General features: G+C 36.0%; 1 protein-coding gene across 1 annotated transcript in view; it reads right to left on the bottom strand.

The window, feature by feature from the left end:
* The window catches only part of RB1 (RB transcriptional corepressor 1), a 154,311-nt gene that overhangs the window by 123,891 nt on the left and 9,929 nt on the right, over window positions 1–20,491 (bottom strand). The gene's annotated exons all lie outside the window — the stretch shown is intronic.

Here is a 20,491-nt window from a genome sequence, read left to right as displayed (position 1 = left end):
TCATTAGAATATTTTTTCATTATCATTAGAATACCTTTTCCCCTAAAAATATGTATTAATTTCTAGATATGTAAGTTTTGTAGGTAAAATTTGATTACATTAAGTTGAAAACAAAAGACACCAAATTATCTGATATTCTATTACAAAACTTGGACTATTTGCTTACTCTTAGTTGGAGGTTACAATAGAGCTGAGAAGTATGTGATGCAAATTTACATTGTTTTGAAATCTCAGTTATATACAAGCTTTAAGAAAAGAATTATTCTGGGGTTCCTGGGAGGCTCAGTCAGTTAAGCGGCCAACTCTTGGTTTCGGCTCAGGTCATGATGTCAGGGTCTGCACTCAGCAGGATTCTCTCTCTCTGTCTCTCTCTCTCTGCGCCGCACCCCCCACCCCCCCAGCTCACAGTCTCTCTCTCAAATAAATAAATCTTCTAAAAATTATTCTGAATTATCAAATTTTTAAAAGATTTTTATTTGTTTATTTGTCAGAGAGAGAGAGCACAAGCAGGGGGAGTGGCAGGCAGAGGGAGAAGCAGGCTCCCCATCAAGCAAGGAGCCCAATGTGGGGCTCAATCCCAGGACCCTGGGATCATGACCTGAGCCTAAGGCAAACGCTTAACCAACTGAGCCACCCAGGCGTCCCTGGATTATCAAATTTTACTGATAATAAAAAGTTTATCATTATCCAACTCTAAACTTTTCCATGATTTTAGCTACATGGAAAATAAATATTTTTTATTAAGTTTTTATTTTAATTCCAGTATAGCTAACATACAATGTTATATTACTTTCAGGTATACAATATAGTGATTCAACACTTCCATACATCACCCTGTGCTAATCACGACAAGCGCACTCCTTAATCTCCGTCACCTATTTCACCCATCCCTCCACCCACCTCCCCTCTGGTAGCCATCAGTTTGTTCTCTTTAGTTAAGGGTGTGTTTCTTGGTTGTCTCTCTTTTTTTCCTTTGCCTGTTTGTTTTGTTTCTTAAATTCCACAATATGCAGAAATCTGTTGCATTTCTATACAAATCTTTTAAAACTTACAACTATACATCCACTAAAATGATTAAATTAAAAAGACTGACAATATCAAAGGTTAGTGAGGATGTAGAGCAAGGAATATTCAAACATTGCTGGTGAACATGTAAAATGGTACAACCATTCTGAAAAACAAGTTTGGCCAGTTCTTATAAAGTTAAGTATATACTTTCCATAACACTTAGCAATACCACTCCCAGATATTTATACCCAAAAGAAATGGAAGCTTTGGACATGAATATTAATAGCAGCTTCAATCATAAAAACCAAAAACTAGAAACAACCCAATATCCAAAAACAGGTGAACAGATAAACTCTGGTATGTCCATACAATGGAATGTTATTCAAGAATAAAAAGGGAAAGTACTAATAAACACAACATAGAGAAATCTCAAAATTATTTCATGGAGAAAAAGAAGCCAGAGAAAACAGGGTATATCCTGTGTACTGTGTGATTCCTCTCCTACAAAATTCTAGAAAAGGCAAAATTAATCTTTAATGGCAAAAAGTAGATCAGTGGCTGTCTAGGGACAGGAATGGAGGTATATGGGGAATGACTACAAAGGAGGAGAAAACTTTCTGGAGTAACCAAAAATTTCTATATCTTAATTAATGGTGGTAATTGCATGGTTGAATGCATTTGTTAAAACTTATTGACCTATTCATTCAAAATTGGTTGACTTTAGTGTCCGTAAAATATGCTTCAATAAATTTGATTTTTGAAACCATATTATATATTTATTATTTCTGAAAATGAACAAAGTATACATAGCTTGATTGTTATAATGACTAGTAAGTATATTATATTTTAATAAAATGAACATCGACTTTTGTATGTTTATATTAATATGGTCAATTTCTCAGAAACTAAGAGGTAAAAGGTTGTTTGTCCCTATAATAAATAGCCCCCACACTACATTACTTTTTGAATTTTTGTGCTTATTTCGTATGTTTTTGGTTTGCTTCCTTGCTCACAGGCTATCACCTGTTAAACCTAACTGCTCTCAATGTGTCTACTTTCAGGAACTATAGCATTTTTTTTTTAACTGTTTTAAAGGTTGAGAAAGGAAGTAACTAAAGTTATTAAAATGGAGAACATTGCTTATTCATATTTTAAAAACAACAGATTTTATTAGGACATAGTGAACACAGTTCAACACAAGCTCATTTGAAATGATAAAATGCCTAAATGAAATGTTGTATAAGTAGGTTCTGGTTTTTAAGGACCTAAGGAAATTTCCTATGAGCAAAATGTATGACCGTTATTTCAGATGATTTATAAAGCTTGCTATTTTTGCTGTTGTTGTTCTAGCTGCATTCCAATTAACTCTTTTTTGGATAAAGTGCTTTTTCTTCTTGATACACATTTATCTATGAAAGAAAAATAAATGTTCCTTCTAAACTTCAGCCTACTAAGTATTAAATATGTCAGAGGGAACCAGGTTACAGATGAGATCAACCGGATTATTCATTTACAAGCAAATATTTTTATGTATCTATGGAAAGGAAATGATCAGTTTCCAACTAGGAGAGTCCTAGAAGTAGACTTTCTAGACACACACACACACATACAGGAACGGCTTGTAGTTTAGTTATAACCGATAACATTGACTTGGTCTGATCTTATACCTGGTTGCCACCAAGATTTGCTAGATGGAAAAAATTTACAAAACCAGAAAGATTAGAATCAACTATAAAATCCTACTCTATAATACTCTGTTCACTTTTTAAAACAGCAGATTTTATTAGGACATAGACAACACAATTTAACACAAAGTCATTTGATATGATAAATGCTTAAATGAAAAACATCAGTCTAATCACTAAAATACACTAATTTAAAAATCATCTTTGGGCGCCTGGGTGGCTCAGTTGGTTAAGCGACTGCCTTCAGCTCAGGTCATGATCCTGGAGTCCCGGGATCGAGTCCCGCATCGGGCTCCCTGCTCAGCGGGGGGTCTGCTTCTCCCTCTGACCCTCTTCCCTCTCGTGCTCTCTGTCTCTCATTCTCTCTCTCAAATAAATAAATAAATTCTTTAAAAAAAAAATCATCTTTATTTTCATATAGGCTTCTTTGTACCTTCCTCTGTTTTTTTAACACTTTCCAAAATTTGAGATCTCTAATAATTTTTCAAGAAATACTCATTATACAACTGTCATGGTTATGACTCTGGGGAATACAGTGGTGAAAACAAAAACAAAAACAAAAATACCGTATCTTCCTGGAACTTACACTCTTTTATTTAAGAACATGGATTTTGGTGTCAAATACTCAAGAGTTTGAATACATTCTCGAGTTGTGTTACCTGTGGGCAACTTGTTTAAATCCAATTAAACCTCAGTTTCTACTAAAATAGGAATGACAATAATAGTGTCTAATCCTAGAATCACCACAAAAATTAGCAGTGAGGATGCTCTTAAGTAATCAGCTTGGTGCCTGGCATTGTACCTACTGAATCAGAATTAATTAGCAGCAGTAGCACTACTATTATCAGTGAATCTAGCGCTCATTCCACTACACCATAGCTGTCTCAGCGCCTCTCACTGTCTGATCGTCTCCCTACCATAAATATCCATCCTTGGGAATGAAGGATTTGTGTGTGTGTGTTTAGGAAATCGGGTCTATTGACCCCCAGTCCCAGGCAATCACTGATCTGATTTTAATGCCTTTTCCAGAATGTCATACCAATGGAATCATATGGTCTGTAGTCTTTTTTGTCAGGCTTCTTTCACTTAGCATAATGTTTGGGAGGATTCATCTATACTATTATATCTATTAGTATTTATTCCGTTTAATTTCTGAATGTACTCCATTGTATGAATATACCACAATTTGTTTATCCATTCTAACAGTTGAATACACTGCTATAAATAATGCTACTACCCCTAACCCTAAATATCCAAGTACAGGTCTTTAAATAAATGTAGGTTTTCATTTCTTGGGCAAATACCTAGTTGGGGAATAGCTAAGTTCTATGTTAAAAGTCAGTTTAAGTTTATAAAAAACTAACAAACTGTTATTCCAATGTTTGTTGCTTGTTTTCTAGCCATCCTAATAGGTGTGTAGTGGTACATTTTCCCACGGACTAATGACATTGACTATTTTTTCAAATCTTACTTAACATCTGTGTCCTTTCCAATCTTTTGTCACTTTTCTATTCAGTTGTTTGTCTTATTAAGCTGTAAGAATTATTCATACATTCTGGATTCAAATTCTTTGACAGGTGTTTTGCAAAAATTTTCACCTCGTGTGTGACTTGTTTTTTTACTTTCTCAAACAATATATTTCAAAAAGCATAAGTTTTTCATTTTAATGAAGCTCAATTTATTTTTTTTCTTTTATGGATCATGCTTTCAGTGGTATGATCTTTGAAATCTCTGCTTAACCAAAGGTCACAAAGATTTCCTATGTCATCTTCTACAAGTTTAGGTCTCTAATTCGAGGTAATTTTTATAAGTGGTGCAAGCAAGGTAGGCATCAAAGTTCATTTATTGTACATGAATATCCATCCAGTTGCTCCAACATCACTTGTTGAAAGGAACATCCTTCCTGCACTGAATTACCTTCAAATCTGTGTGTACAAAGACTGAGCATATATGTGTGGATTCTATTTCTGGATCCTCTGATCTGCTCCACTGACTGGCCTTTCTTTTCACCAATACTACAATATCTTGATTAATGTGGTTTTATATGTTTTGTTCTTTTTTAGTTTGGTTCAGGATTTTTCAATCTGAAAAGGTCACCTGATTCACCTCTCATTGTGCAGATTAAGAAATTAAAGACTAGAACTGAGACTTGCACAATACAGCCAGTCAATGCCACAGACCTAAAACCCAAGTTTCCTAACACTCAATTTAGTATTGCTCCATTTCTTCCAGAATATTTCTTTATTACATTTCTACATTGATGTTCCTAACATTTTCACTATTGAAATCCTTAGTCTCATCACCCCACCAACAGTTCTGTATTCTGAACTATTTTACTATTCTGTATTCTTAATTTCTATTTTATTGAGAAGCTTAAAGAATCACAATACTTAAAGCCTCAACATTCTTCTCCACATCAAATACTTTCTAATTACCATATCTTGCAGTCTTCTTTAAAATGTCTCTGCATCCTCATCTCTAAATTTGTCTTCTCTTCTGATTTTTACAAATGGACATTCTCCTCCTCTCAAATTAACAACTCTAATGCCTTTCTACCTCCGATTTTCAATCTCACTGCCTCTCATCTCCTTCAAGACCTGGCGGCTTATTCATTACTCTCTCTATCTTTTGTAATTTCTCTAACAGTTTCCCTTCTAAAAGCTTCTTTCTCTTTACAAATAAGCCTGTATCACCTTAAAAACAAAAAATAACCTATATTTCTATCTCTGGACCTTATCAAGCTACTATCCTCCCTCCACATACAAACCTTTCATTTACTCACGATTCACACACACACACACCATATACACTCTCACAGGACATACATAGTACACCCACTGAACACATACTCTCAGTATTATACTGAGGCTATTCTCTATCTAGGTCTTCAAAGATCTCTTCTTAACAAACTAAATGGCCTTTTTTGGGTTTCAACCACAAAGACCTCTAAGTAGCATTTGACACTATTGCAATGAAACTTTTTCCCTTAGCTTTTAAAACACTCTAATATCCTCATTCTCATTTCTTTCTCTCTCACAACTTTTTCAGTGTTTCCTAATGCCAAAGACTTTTTTCCACCACATTGTTTTTCTCGGCAATCTCATTTACTTCCACAGCAACCCCTACCACCTCTATACAAATGATTAGCGTATCTTATCCTGCTTTCCAGCCCTGATTGTTTTCTCAAGATCCACAGCTTTTCTTTTCTTTTTTTTTTTTTTTTAGGTTTTTTATTTATTTATGTCAGAGAGAGAGAGAGCACAGCAGGGGGACTGGCAGGCAGAGGGAGAAGCAGGCTCCCCACTGAGCAAGGAGCCCGATGTGGGACTCGATCTCAGGACCCTGAGATCATGACCTGAGCCAAAGGCAGACGCTTAACTGACTGAGCCACCCAGGCATCCCCACAGCTTATTTTCCAATGGAAATTTACAACCTAAAATCTGTAACCGATGTGTTTTCTTAAAAACTTAGTTGAGAATTATGAAAAGGGCTTAGAAGAGGACCTTAAAAATGGTTAAAACAGAGAAAAATTATTTGTACCCAGCCAAAAGAATTACCAAAAAGAAATGGTAAAACATGAAGAAAATAAATGGGCAAGGACAAGAACAAGCACTCTGCAAAAGAAAAAATGGTCCTTTCTAACAAACATATTTTGAAAAGACTGAACCTCAAAATAGTACCAACTGAAAGACATTTTGATAATATGCATGAAGATCCTTAAGAGTTCAGTTTTATATCTAAGAATTTATACAACGAAAATATCTGGAGAGTTGAATCAAGATTTAGTGTAATAAATCGCCAGAGGCAAGGGAAACAAAAGCAAAACTGAACTACTGGAACTACATCTAAATAAAAAAGCTCCTGCACAGTGCAGGAAACAATCAACAAAACTAAAAGGCAGCCTATGGAATGAGAGAAGATATTTGCAAACAACATATCTGATGAAGGGTTAGTATCTAAAATCTATAAAGAACTTACTAAACTCGACATCCAAAAACCAAATAATCCAGTTAAAAAATGGGCAGAAGACACGAATGACACTTTTCCAAAGAAGACATCCAGATGGCTAACAGACACATGAAAAGATGCCCAACATCACTCATCCTCAGGAAAATACAAACCAAAACTATGATGAGATACACACCTGTCAGAATGGCTAAAATCAACAACACAAGAAACAATAGGTGTTGGTGAGGATGCAGAGAAAGGGGAAACCTCTTGCACTGTTTGTGGGAATTTAACTGGTGTAGCCACTCTGGAAAACAGCATGGAGGTTCCCCCAAAATTAAAAATAGAACTACCCTATGAGCCAGTAATTGCCCTACTAGTTATTTACCCGAAGGATACAAAAATACAGATTCGAAGGGGTACATGCACCCTGATGTTTATAGCAGCTTTATTAACAGTAGCAAACTATGGAGAGCCCAAATGTCCATCAACTGATGAATGGATAAAGATGTGGTGTGTGTATACAAACACAAACACACACACACACACTGGAATATTATTCAGCCATCAAAAAGAATGAAATCTTGCCATTTGTGACAACATGGATGGAGCTAGAGTGCATTATGCTAAGCGAAATCAGTCAGAGAAAGACAAACACCACATGATCTCACTCATATGTGGATTTTAAGAAAGAAAACAGATGAACGTATTGGAAGGGAGAAAAAAGGAGACTGGGAAACAAACGGTAAGAGACTCTTAACAACTATAGAGAACCAACAGGGTTGATGGAGGGAGGTGGGTGGGAATGGGCTAGATGGGTGATAGGTATTCAAGAGGGCACTTGTGGGGCGCCTGGGTGGCTCAGTCGGTTAAGCGGCTGCCTTCGGCTCAGGTCATGGTCCCAGGGTCCTGGGGTCGAGCCCCGCATCGGGCTCCCTGCTCAGTGGAGAGCCTGCTTCTCCCTTTCCCTCTGCCTGCAGCTCTGCCTACTTGTCCCATCTCTCTGTCAAATAAATAAATTAAAAAAAAAAATCTTTAAAGAGGGCACTTGTTGTGATGAGCACTGGGTGTTGTATGTAAGTGAATCACTGAATTCTACTCCTGAAAGGAATATTGCACTGTATATTAAATAACTAAAATTTAAATAAAAATTACAAAAAACAGATTTAGTGTAATAGAGTTTAAAGAATTATTTGTAAGAGCAAAATCAGTGGGGAAAACCTAAATATCTTGAAGTAGAATATTTAAGTAAATTGTGATGCAGCTCTATCACACAATGATATAAAACCCTTAAAATATTTCAAAGATTATAAGGACATGGGAAAATATCAAAGATATGTTAAGGGAAAAAAAAAACCACCAAAATACAAAATTCTGAGTATATTTTGATCACAATTGGGTGAAATTTTTTAAAAAGAGAAAGCAAAAACATATCAAAATGTTAATATCTCTATGTGGTAGGATTACAAATGGTTTTCTTTTTCTTCATTAATCCTAGATACATTTTCTTAAAATTCCTTACAATTATAGTAGGAAAAGTCAATCAATAAATAAAAAAGTGCTAGGGGCACCTGGGTGGCTCTGTCGGTTAAGCATCTGCCTTCGGCTCAGGTCATGATCTCAGGGTCCTGGGATCGAGCCCCACATCAGGCTCCCTGCTCAGAGGGGTGCCTGCTTCTCCCTCTGCCTCTGCCTGCTGCTCTGCCTACTTGTGATTCCTCTCTCTCTCTGTCTGTCAAATAAATAAATAAAATCTTTTAAAATAAATAAATAAGTGCTAAATTTATACAAAGCAATAAAGAGAAATATTAGGAATACTAATGAGAAAAATCTTAAAGATATTAAAACATTAATTACATATATTATAGTTTAAATCAAAATCTACAATCAACACTTGAAGAGGCTACATATTAAGGTAGCATTTAGGTTAGTTCACTTGAACCACCCTAATGATAACCCCCAATTGATGACATGTATTTGCTGCTTTAAAATGCGCTAACTTACAGAAGAGCTCCACCATGTGGTAACACAAATCATCTTGGAGGCTTCCGAAAATTACCTTACCTATCATAACTCAACATTAATTTAAATTCAATTTTAGAAGTTTAAAATACTAGCCATGACCAAGATGAAAATAACCATAAGAAATATGCTTTTGGGTGCCTGGGTGGCTCAGTCAGTTAAGCATCTAACTTCGGCTCAGGTCATGATCTCAGCTCCTGAGATCAGGGGGGTTTAGGCTCACACTCAGCAGGGAGTCTGCTACTCCCTCTTCTTCTGCCCATCCCCCTGCTACAGTGTGCTCGTGCCTTCTCTCTCTCTCTCTCAAAGAAAGAAATGAAATATTTTGTAAAAAAGAAATATGCTTTCTAACTCACGGTCGGTAGGACACATCCTTACTCTTGACTCACAGGATTGTAATGAGTGATTAACAATAAGGTTACAAATTAAATGTATTATAGGAATATATTAGAGGAATAGAGGGGATAAGAGCTGTCTTTATCTTCTACTCTTGGATTTCCTCCCTCACCAAGGTTATATGTAGGAACCAAAGGGATAACAGACTAATGTGTCAGAAAATCCCACTTCCCTCACTTGTGTAATATTGGCTGATAGCAGTTAGTGTTAAAAACATTCTTTGATGTACTCAGAAGAAGTAAAAGTCAAGAGTGGCATAGCCAAGAAAAGGAATACAAAAGCTAAGCTTGGGGCGCCTGGGTGGCTCAGTTGGTTAAGCGACTGCCTTCGGCTCAGGTCATGATCCCGGAGTCCCTGGATCGAGTCCCGCATCGGGCTCTCTGCTCGGCAGGGAGTCTGCTTCTCCCTCTGACCCTCCCCCCTCTCATGTGCTCTCTCTCTCTCATTCTCTCTCTCACAAATAAATAAATAAAATCTTTAAAAAAAAAAAAAAAAAAAGCTAAGCTTACTTGTACTCAATCACATTTTTGATACAACACACAGGAGTAACCAACAGGTGAATCAGCCATACAGTTACTCAATGTCCTTGTGAGGAGAGAGTTGACTCCACTACTAGAAAAATAAGTACCTTGCAAGTTCAGATTTACCTGGCCCACTGTACAAGAGATGGGGCTCCCTCCCTTAAGAACTTCTACACAACTCAGTGGGTAGGAATATCTAAACACTTAACTGTGACTTATTTATTTGTCCATATCCCAAGTAGTCTGTAAATATCTGGAAGGTAAAACAGTTATGCCTAATTCATTGCTGTACCCCCAAATGCTTAGTAAAGTATCCAGCACTAACTTGGTGTTAAATGTGTATTTTTTTTAAAAGCAGTACTAATAGCTATACCCCAATATAGAATAGAACAGCTTTTTTTTCTCCTTTAGTATGCTCAGAAAAACAAGCAGCAATTCAATCACCAATACAAAGTATGACATAAGACAACTGGTTCTACTATAGCTTCTTCAACTCCCATTCACACACTGGTAACAACTAATGAGTATGAGCAAGAGTGACTCACACAAAGAAATGATAACTGACGTGGAACTTAGTTTCTGGTCAAGTTGTCTGCTTAGTTTATTGGGTCAAAGGCCCAAAGATGATCCACCTAAGAAGATATAACCATATAGGAGAGAAAACTGCCACCAAACCCAAATAGCCACTAAATAATCGGCTTTTCTGTAAAAGATCTATGAAACTGATACCTACCATTCTTAGAAACAAGGTTGAAAAACATTGAGGAGAGAGGTCATTCCTACAACTCAAATTGAATTATATGGATAAAAGGTATCTCCCAAAGTTTGCATGCCAACTCCTTCTACCAATATTGCATGTACTACTTAAAAAAAGGAAAATATCAATAATGAATAAATGAGTTGGCATTAGAATAAAAGAATCCCAGATTGGAAGGGAACCGAAAGAAATCACTGATCCTCAAAGTGCTGTGGTCTGGGAGTTTCTAGGATTCCAAGTCATAAAATGATAATCTGGCAAATTTTCCAAAATTTAAAAAAATTTAAGAAAACCCATATGTTTACTTACAATAAAACCTCAGTTAATAAAATAGCCATCCAGTTACACAATGCCCTTGTGAGGAAGGCACTTGTTAGAATGGGCATTTGTTACTCTTGTAAGAATTCAATGTAGCACAGTAACACAATTTACCTTCATGTTGATAAAAAGCATTGGCTGTCGGCTTTTATGTCTTGAATAAAACTAAGAAAAATAAACTTAATAAAAAAAAGTTTGGGGGGCGCCTGGGTGGCTCAGTTGGTTAAGCGACTGCCTTCAGCTCAGGTCATGATCCTGGAGTCCCCGGATCGAGTCCCGCATCGGGCTCCCTGCTCGGCAGGGAGTCTGCTTCTCTCTCTGACCCTCCCCACTCTCATGCTCTCTCTATCTCATTCTCTCTCTCAAATAAATAAATAAAATCTTTAAAAAAAAAAAAAGTTTGGTAGACTTTCTGAAACAGAGCCAAGGTGGGGGAAGCTAATGAATGTTTGGTGGCTTTGAGTGCAATATGATTCGGATTCAAGTTACCTTAAAAAATAGTTTGTACAATGAGAAAATTAAGGCACATATAAAAGAGATAAATTAAAACAGGAATAGTATTAAGAATGTTTGATAAAATAATTCACTTCAAAACTCTCCTAAATACCTAGGTCTCATATAAACTTGATTATCTGTTTATAGTTGAATATAAAGCAGATAGGAATAACTACCAATCGGGCGCCTGGGTGGCTCAGTCGTTAAGCATCTGCCTTCAGCTCAGGTCATGATCCCAGGGTCCTGGGATCGAGCCCCACGTCAGGCTCCCTGCTCAGTGGGAAGCCTCCTTCTCCCTCTCCCACTCCCCCTGCTTGTGTTCCCTCTCTCACTCTCTTTCTGTCAAATAAATAAATAAAATCTTAAAAAAAAAAACAACTACCAACCTGAACATCAATAATCATGAATATCAAGCCTTTAAAATTACGATGAATATAAATACGAAAAAATATTAATTCACTGACAGATTATTTAACCATTTATTTCAAAGCAACACCTGTTGATAACCTAGCACACCTGGAAGCCCATAACAATCTCAATAGTCATTTCAATCCTATGAAAGAGTATTTGATGTATCCTTCTAGTATCTATTCCTAATAGATAGGTGGGATGAAATTCAGATCTGGCTCTATGTTTGTGGGGAATTGGAGGGCGTGTAATTTTTTTTAAAGATTTATTTATTCATTTGAGAGAGAGAGGAGAGCACAAGTGGGAGGGTCAGAGGGAGAGAGAATCTGAAGCGGACTCCAAGCTGAGCGCAAAGCCCCATGTGAAGCTCGATCTCACAACACTGAGATCACGACCCCAGCCAAAACCAAGAGCTAATGGCTTAACTGACTGCGCCACTCAGGCACCCTGTGTGTGTGGGGGGGTAATTTTTTAGAAAGAAATACATTATGGCTGTTTTTCAATAATTTGTATCCCAAAATATAATAGAAAGGATTTAAAAAAAAAATCTTAACAAAACTATATATAATAAAATTAAGGAAAAATCTAAAATATATGGATAAAGAACTTGGGCATTTTGGGGAAGTGTAATTCTGAACATTATTCTCTTATTTATTTAATTATCAATAAATATTTATTAAATGCCTACAGCAACAAGCACTATTTTAACTGCTAGGAATACATCAGTAAACAAAATAAGCATTCCTCTTTCCTGAAGCTGACACTTTAGGGGGAGGAGAAAGACAATAAACAAAAATAAGTATAAATAAGTAAACTATATACTATGTTATAAAAATAGCAGAATAAAGTTGATAGAGAATTTGAGGGAGAATAAGGGCAGATTACAGTATTAAACAGGGTGGTAGATCTCACTGGAAAAGTGAGATCTGAGCAAAGACTTTCATTCTATGAACAAAGACATAATCTATTAAATTTTGACCCAGTGGTTAGACTTCTAGGAATCTATACTACAGAAGTCTTCTTACTTGTGCATTAAATGTGGCTATAAAGATATTCACTGCAGTGGTTTGTAGTATCGAATATTCAAAAATAAACCAAATCTTTATCACAGGGGAGTACATATGTAAATTATATGTCCATACAATGGAAAATACATCCACTAAAAGTATCAAGCTAAACACAGAGGGTGAGGTGCTCTTCAAGATACATTGCTACATGAAAAAAGCAAGGTGCAGAACAATGCAAAAACTAGAAACTTCTATTAGTTGCTTCTGGAGGGAAAAAGTATGTGTCTGCGGGATAGGAATGAGAGAAACTTCACTGTTTAATTTTTATTTCTCTTGAATATTGAACCATGTGAATCTATTGCCTACTCCAATAATAATAAATAGTAATTATTTATTTACACTTTTAAAACAATTCATAAGACCTCAATTAGGTAAGACAAAAATCTTTATATCTATGTGGTGAGGTGGAAGGAGGAAGGATTGGAGGTAGAGAATGAATGAAAACTTATCAATGGTTATTTCTACAGAGGTAGAAATAGAAAGAATGGATATTCATTTTTATTACTATAAAATATGATTTCTTAAAAAGAAGTATATTTGAGTTTTGAATATATATTTTTTTCTCTGGAACTTTGAAAGCAAAATATAAAAGTGATGATAAAAAAATAACAGGAAAAATGTTAGTATCTGGAAAACTGCACGCTATAATGCCTTGGATGTTAGCATCCAAAATAGTAAATAATCAATTAGAAGATTCACAGTGACCACAAAATTAAGTAAATTAGTTCTCAGAAGAAGCCTAGCTGCTCTTCATTCAGAGATGAAGGTTAAATTCCTTGCGTGGGTCCTTAGGAAGAAGAAAACACACTGCAGTAAACAATATTGGCCAACAGTAAAAACTTTCATGAAGGAAAAGCAATTTAAAAGCAGGCAGCCCAATTATTTACTATTATAATAATTACACTATATATAATTATATACTAGGCCTATCTATTTCATGATGAAAGTTCACAATTAACTTTAATAATGTTATCTGATATACATATTAAATATAAAGCATTAAATGGTGGAAAAAATAGGAAAGAAACAGTTTAGGAAAGAGAATAGAAAAGTGAAGAAAATCAATGAAACCAAAAACTGTTTTTTTTTTTTAAGAGATCACCAAAATAGAGAAACTTTTAGTTTGACTGACCAAGACAAAAGAAGGCTTAAATCAGTTAAAATTAAGAATGAAGTAAGGACATAAAGACCAACCTTACAGAAATAAAAAGAATTATAACATGAATGCTTATAACAGATGAAATGGACAAATTCCTTAAGAGAAACAAACTACCAAAACTGACTCAAAAAGAAACAATGTGAATAAACCTATAGCAAGAGATTGAATAGTAATTTTAGAACTTCCCAGACAGAAAAGTCCAGGCCTAGATGGCTTCACTGGTGAATTCTACGAAACATTTAAAGAGAAATTAGTAACAATTCATCAAACTCCTCCATAAAAACCGCTTAGGAGGGAAGATTTCCCAACTCACTCTGTGAGAAGCCAGTATTATCCTGATACTGAAATCAGACAAAGACATCATAAGGAAAGAAAACAGAGATAAAATCTCCTATGAGTATATGCCAAAAATCCTCAACAAAATACTATCAAACCAAATTCACAAACATATAAAAAAGATTATACACCATGATCAAGTAGGACTTATCCTAGAAATGCAATGCTGGTTTAAGATCTGAAAATCAATTAAAGTAATACCAATAAGAGAGGGAAAAAAACACATCATTATATTAATAAGCACAGAAAATCATTTGACAAAATCCAAAATCATCTGATAAAAACACTTAATGCAAGAGGAAGAAAAGGGAATGCTCTTTCTCTCTCTAAAAATAAACAAACAACTTGTCTAGCATTAAATATTCACTAGGGAGAAGGAGAAGATCATAAAATACACCATTTTACATACAGAGAAACAAAGATTTGGATGGTAGCAGACTTATCTTTGGAAACAATGCAAGCTAGAACATAATGGGACTTGGGGGAAAAAAGCCAAGCTACAGTTTTTTAAAATTTTTTTCTTTATTTATTTGAGAGAGAGAGTGAGAGAGAGAGAGAGCGAACACAAGCAGGGGGAAAAGCAGAGAGAGAGAGGGAGAAGCAGACTCCCCACTGAGCAGGGAGCCTGACTCAGGGCTCAATCTCAAAACTCCAGGACCATGAGCTGAGCCAAAGGCAGTTGCTTAACCGATTCAGCCACCCAGGTTTCCCCCAAGCTACAATCTTTTAACCATGAAAATATCTTTTAAAAACTAAGGCAAGGGGCACCTGGGTGGCTCAGTCAGCTGGGTGGCTGCCTTCAGCTCAGGTCATGATCTGAGAATCCTGGGATTGAGCCCCACATCGGGCTCTCTGCTCAGTGGGGAGTCTGCTTCTCCCTCTACTTCTCCCCCAGCTTGTGCGCTCGTTCTCTCTCAAATAAATAAATAAAATCTTAAAAAAAAAAAAAACTAAGGCAAAATAAAGACTTTCAGATGTGTGAATGCTGACAGAACTCATTATCAGACCTGCACTGTAGAAAATGTTAAGGAAATGTTTCCTTCAAGGAAGGAAAGTGATGCCAGATGGAAATCTAGACCTTTATAAAAGAATGAAGAACACTGGAAATGATAGCTACATGGCTAATAAAAAGACTTTTTTAAATTATTATTTAGATTTCTTTAAAAAATAATTGTTTAAAGCAAAAATAATAACACTATACTATGGGGTTTCTATCACATGTACAAGTAAAATGTATGACAATAGGATAAAAGCCATGAGGGAAGAAATGAAAGTATACTGACATAGTTTTTATATTGTACATTCAGTAATATAGTATCATTTGAAAACAGACTGTGAAAAGTTTCAAATATATGCTATAAACCCTGAAAGAATGACTAAAATAACACAAAAGTTATAGCTTACAAGCCAACAAATGACAAAAAAGGAATCATAAAAAAATAGTCAATCCAAACAAAGGCATAAAAAGAGGGAAAAGCAACAAAGAAAAGATGAGGCAAGTGGAAACAAATAGCAAGGTGGTAGATTCAAGCCCACCATTTCAAAAATCACATTAAATGTCAATAGTCTAAAAACCCTAATTAAGAGGCAAAGACTGACCCAACTATATGTTGCCTATAAGAAACCCACTTTAAATACAGTTGACCCTTGAACAACATGGTTGTTAGGGCTGCTGACCCCTATGAAATTGAAAATCTTTGTGGGGCACCTAGGTGGCTCAGTCAGTTAAGCATCCAACTCTTGATTTCAGCTCAGGTCATTTATCTCAGGGTTGTGAGTTGGAGCCCCACATTGGGCTCCATGCTGGGCTTGGAGACTGCTTAAAATTCTCTCTCTCCCTCCCTTCTCTCCCTGCCCCCATATCTCTCTCAAGAAGAAAAGAAAGAAAAGAAAAAAAGAAAGGAAGGAAGGACGAACTAAAGAAAACCCATGTATAATTTTGATTCCCCTAAAACTTAACTAATAGCCTACTGTTGACCAGAAGCCTTACCGATAATATGCACGGTTGATTAACATAGATTTTGTATGTTACATGTATTATATACTGTATTCTTACAATAAAGTTAGCTAGATAAAAGAAAATGTTACTTAGAAAATCATAATGAAGAGAAAATACATTTACAGTACTGTACTATATTTACTGAAAAAAAAATCCGGGTGCCTGAGTGGCTCAGTCTGTTAGGCATCAGCCTTTGGCTTGGGTCGTGGTCCTGGGGTCGGGATCGAGTCCTGCATTGGGCTCCCTGCTCAGCGTGGGTCTGCTTCTCCCTCTGCCCATCAACCCGCTCTCGTGATCTCTCTCTCTCAAATGAATAAATAAAATCTTTAAAAAAAAAATCCATGTATAGTGGACCCACCCACTTCAAACCCATGTTGTGCAAGGGTCAACTGAATAAAGATACAAAGAGGTTAAAAGTAAAAGGATTTTTTTTTAAAAGGTATATGATACAAAATATTTATCAAAAGAAAGCTTAGTGTCTATATTAATATTAGAAAAAGATTTCAGAGCAAAAAACATGAGGGATAAGGAGATCATTTCATCATGCATTATATTAATAATATATGATACATACCATGTAAGATACAATAGTGAAGTTTACTAAAATAATATTAAGGTATAATAAAGTACAATAATAAAAGAATATTATAAACAATTTTACACCAATTCAACAAGTTAGACTGACCCATTCCTTGAAAAACACACACTGCCCAAGCTCGCCAAAGAAGTAAGAAAACCAAAGAAAAAAAAAAGGACGCCTGGGTGGCTCAGTCTGTTAAGCTCAGGTCATGATCCCAGGAGCCCTGCATCAGGGGCTCCTGCTCAGCAGGGAGCCCATTTCTCCCTCTGCTGCTCCCCCCTGCTTGTGCACATGCCCACGCTCTCTCTCTCTGGCAAATAAATAAAATCTTTAAAAAAAAAAAGTAAGAAAACTGAATTTCCCATATCTATTAAAGAAATTGAAATTGTAGTTAAAAACTTTACCACACAAAAAAAAAACCCTCGAGGCCCAGATGGCTTTACCAAACATTTAACAAAGAAATGATACCAATTTTACACAAACTCTACAAAAAAATTAGAGAACAAAATATTTCCCAACTCATTCTATAAGGCCAGCATTATTCTGTCACAAAATCTAACAAAAATTGAAGGAAAAAAAAAACACTAAAAAAAAACCCGTAACCAAAAAGAGAAAACTAAAGACCCAATATCCCTCATGAATATATATGCAAAAATTCTTAACAAAAGTTTAACAAATCAAATCCAACAATATATGAAAGGGATACTGTATCATGATCAAGTGGAATTTATCCAGGAATGGAAAACTGCTTTAACAGTCAATATTATTCATCACATCAACAGTCTAAAAAAGGAAAAATATGATCATCACAATAGATGCAGAAAAAGCATTTCATAAAATCCAACATTTATTTGATACAATAAAAAAAAAAATCTCTGCAAACTGGGAATAGAAGGAAAATTCCTTAAATTGAAAAAGGACATCTAAGAAAAACCTACTCTTAACATTACACTTAATGGTAAAAGACAAAATGATTTCTCCCTAAGAGTAGGAATTCTTACCACTTCTATTCAACACTGTATTGAAATTTTAGCCAGTGCAACAGGCAAGGGAAAAAAAGCAAAAGGTTATAAAGGAAGAAATAAAGCTGTCATTATTCACACATAACATAATTGTGTACATAGAAAGCCTATGGAAACTCAAAATGGGCAAAAAACATTAAAAACAATACACTGATGATGATAAACAATGGCAAATAAGCACATTTAGAAGACCTTCAGCAACTATGGACTTCGGGGGATAATGATGTGTCAGAGTAGGTTCATCAACTGTAACAAATGTAGCACTCTTGTGGCAATCTTGATAACGGAAAAGGTTAATCCTGTGGGGGCAGAGGGTATATAGGAACTCTCTGTACCTTCTGCTCAATTTTGCTGTGAACCTAAAACTATTCTAAAAAGAAAAGTCTATTTTAAAAAATATTCTGTATCACTAACCATCAGAAAACTGTGAATTCAAACCCCAATGAGATATCACTACATACCAAGAAGAATGGCTAATTTAAAAAAATAGTACCACCACCAAATGTTGGCAAAGACGCAAGGAAACTGAATCACCCATATATTGATGGTAGGAATATAAAATGGTACAGCTGGAACAAAGTTTCGCAGCTCTTAAAAAATTAAACACATATGACCATACCATATGACCAGCAATTGCACTCCCCCAGAAAAATGAAAACTGATATCTACACAAAAACCTATACACAAATGTTCACAGCAGCTGTATTCATAACAGCTAAAACATACAAATGAGGCAGACATCTTTCAATGAGTGAATGGTTAAACAAACTGCGGTCCAGTCATGCCATAGAATACTACTGAACAACAACAACAAAAAATTGCAATGGGCTGACTTGTGCCCCCTCCCCAACTCCTGAAAACTCATATGCTGAAGTCCTAACTCTAAGTATCCAAAAATGTGACTGTTTTTGAAGATAGGGCCTCACAGAGGTACAATGAAGTGAGGATATTTGGTGAGCCCTAATCCAATCTGATTAATGTCCTTATAAGAACAGGAAATTTGGACACAAAAAACACACCAAGGAGGGGCGCCTGGGTGGCTCAGTTGGTTGAGCGACTGCCTTCGGCTCAGGTCATGACCCCGGAGTCCCGGGATCGAGTCCCGCGATCGAGTCCCGCCTCGGGCTCCCTGCTCGGCAGGGAGTCTGCTTCTCCCTCTGACCCTCCCCCCTCTCATGCTCTCTGTCTCTCGTTCTCTCTGTCTCAAATAAATAAATAAAATCTTAAAAAAAAAAAAAAAATTAAAAAAAAAAAAAACCACACCAAGGATGTGTGCACATAGGAAAAGCATTCCAGAGCGCAAGGAGAAGGTGGCAATCTGCAAGCCAAACAGAGAAGTCCCAGAAGAAACAACCTGCTGACATCTCAACTTGGACTTCTAGTCTCCAGAAATATGACAAAATTTATTTCTGTTGTTTAAGCCACCCAGTCTGTAGTATTTTGTTACGGCAGCCCTAACAAACTAATATATTGATATACAATTTCAATGACTCTTCAGGGAATTACTCCAAGTGAAAAAAGCCAATCCCAAAGGTTAAATACTGTACGATCCCACTTAGATAACATTCTTGAAATTATAAAATATGTCATATTATTATTGAATAAAGATCTTATTAAATATCTATGTATAGCCAACCTGGTCTACTGATACTGTCAACATAATATTTGGAAAGATGATTACAATCATTGGTCATCTTTGGAGAATCTTACGGAACAAATGTGTTAGTTTAAAAACTAGTCAATAAAAGCAAAGCATAAAGTACTTATCCTTCCTTTCCTGAATGAACTATACTTTAGAATAAGAACAGTTAATGAGGGGCGCCTGGGTGGCTCAGTCGTTGAGCGTCTGCCTTCGGCTCGGGTCGTGATCCCGGGGTCCTGGGATCAAGCCCCGCATCGGGCTCCATGCTCCTCAGGAAGCCTGCTTCTCCCTCTCCCACTCCCCCTGCTTGTATTCCCTCTCGCTGTGTCTCTCTCTGTCAAATAAATAAATAAATAAATCTTTAAAAAAAAAAAAAAAGAACAGTTAATGAAGAAAAGTTTCTCTCAATTATTACAACTAATAATTGAAAGAGGAATGATAAAGTTATCAGATTACCATTTAGCAACCCCCATGGATCCAGTCAATGGTCAACAGTAATCGCTTATAACAAAAAAGAGACATAACAAGATGTTTGCCTCCCAATGGGCAGTCACAAAAATATCTCTGAACTGTACCACCTCTGTATTTCCAGAAAATACAGAGAATTGGACAAATATGTTAAACAATGAAGGATGCAACCTGCAAAATACACACTGTAGGAAATTCTACAGAATAAACCATCCAGTTTCTTCAACAAATAAATTTTAAGAAAAGAAAGGGATGGGGGACAGAAGTAGAAGGTAAAATCTATAGATTAAGAGATTTAAGACACAAGTCAACCAATTACAATATATGAACCTTATTTGAATCCTGATTACAACATGTGAAAAAATATTATGAAATTGAAAAATTTTGAACACTGGATATTTGATAATAAAAAACTGTCATTGGGGGCACCTGGGTGGCTCAGTCAGTTAAACGTCCAACTCTTGATTTTAGCTCAGGTCATGACGTCAGGGTCATGAGATCGAGCCCAGCAGCAGGCTCTGCACTGAGCATGGAGCCTGCTTAAGATTCTCTCTCTTCCTCTTCCCTTCCCCCCCCGCCATGCATGTGCACACACTCTCTCTCAAAAATAAATAAATAAATAAATAAATAAATAAATAAATAAATAAATAAATAAATAAA

Source organism: Mirounga leonina, unplaced genomic scaffold (assembly GCF_011800145.1).
Source record: "Mirounga leonina isolate KUSES-001 unplaced genomic scaffold, KU_Mleo_1.0 Mir_127, whole genome shotgun sequence".
Classification (NCBI taxonomy): domain Eukaryota; kingdom Metazoa; phylum Chordata; class Mammalia; order Carnivora; family Phocidae; genus Mirounga; species Mirounga leonina.
Note: the sequence above shows the minus strand (reverse complement) of the source record. Positions and strands in the feature narration are given on the sequence as shown.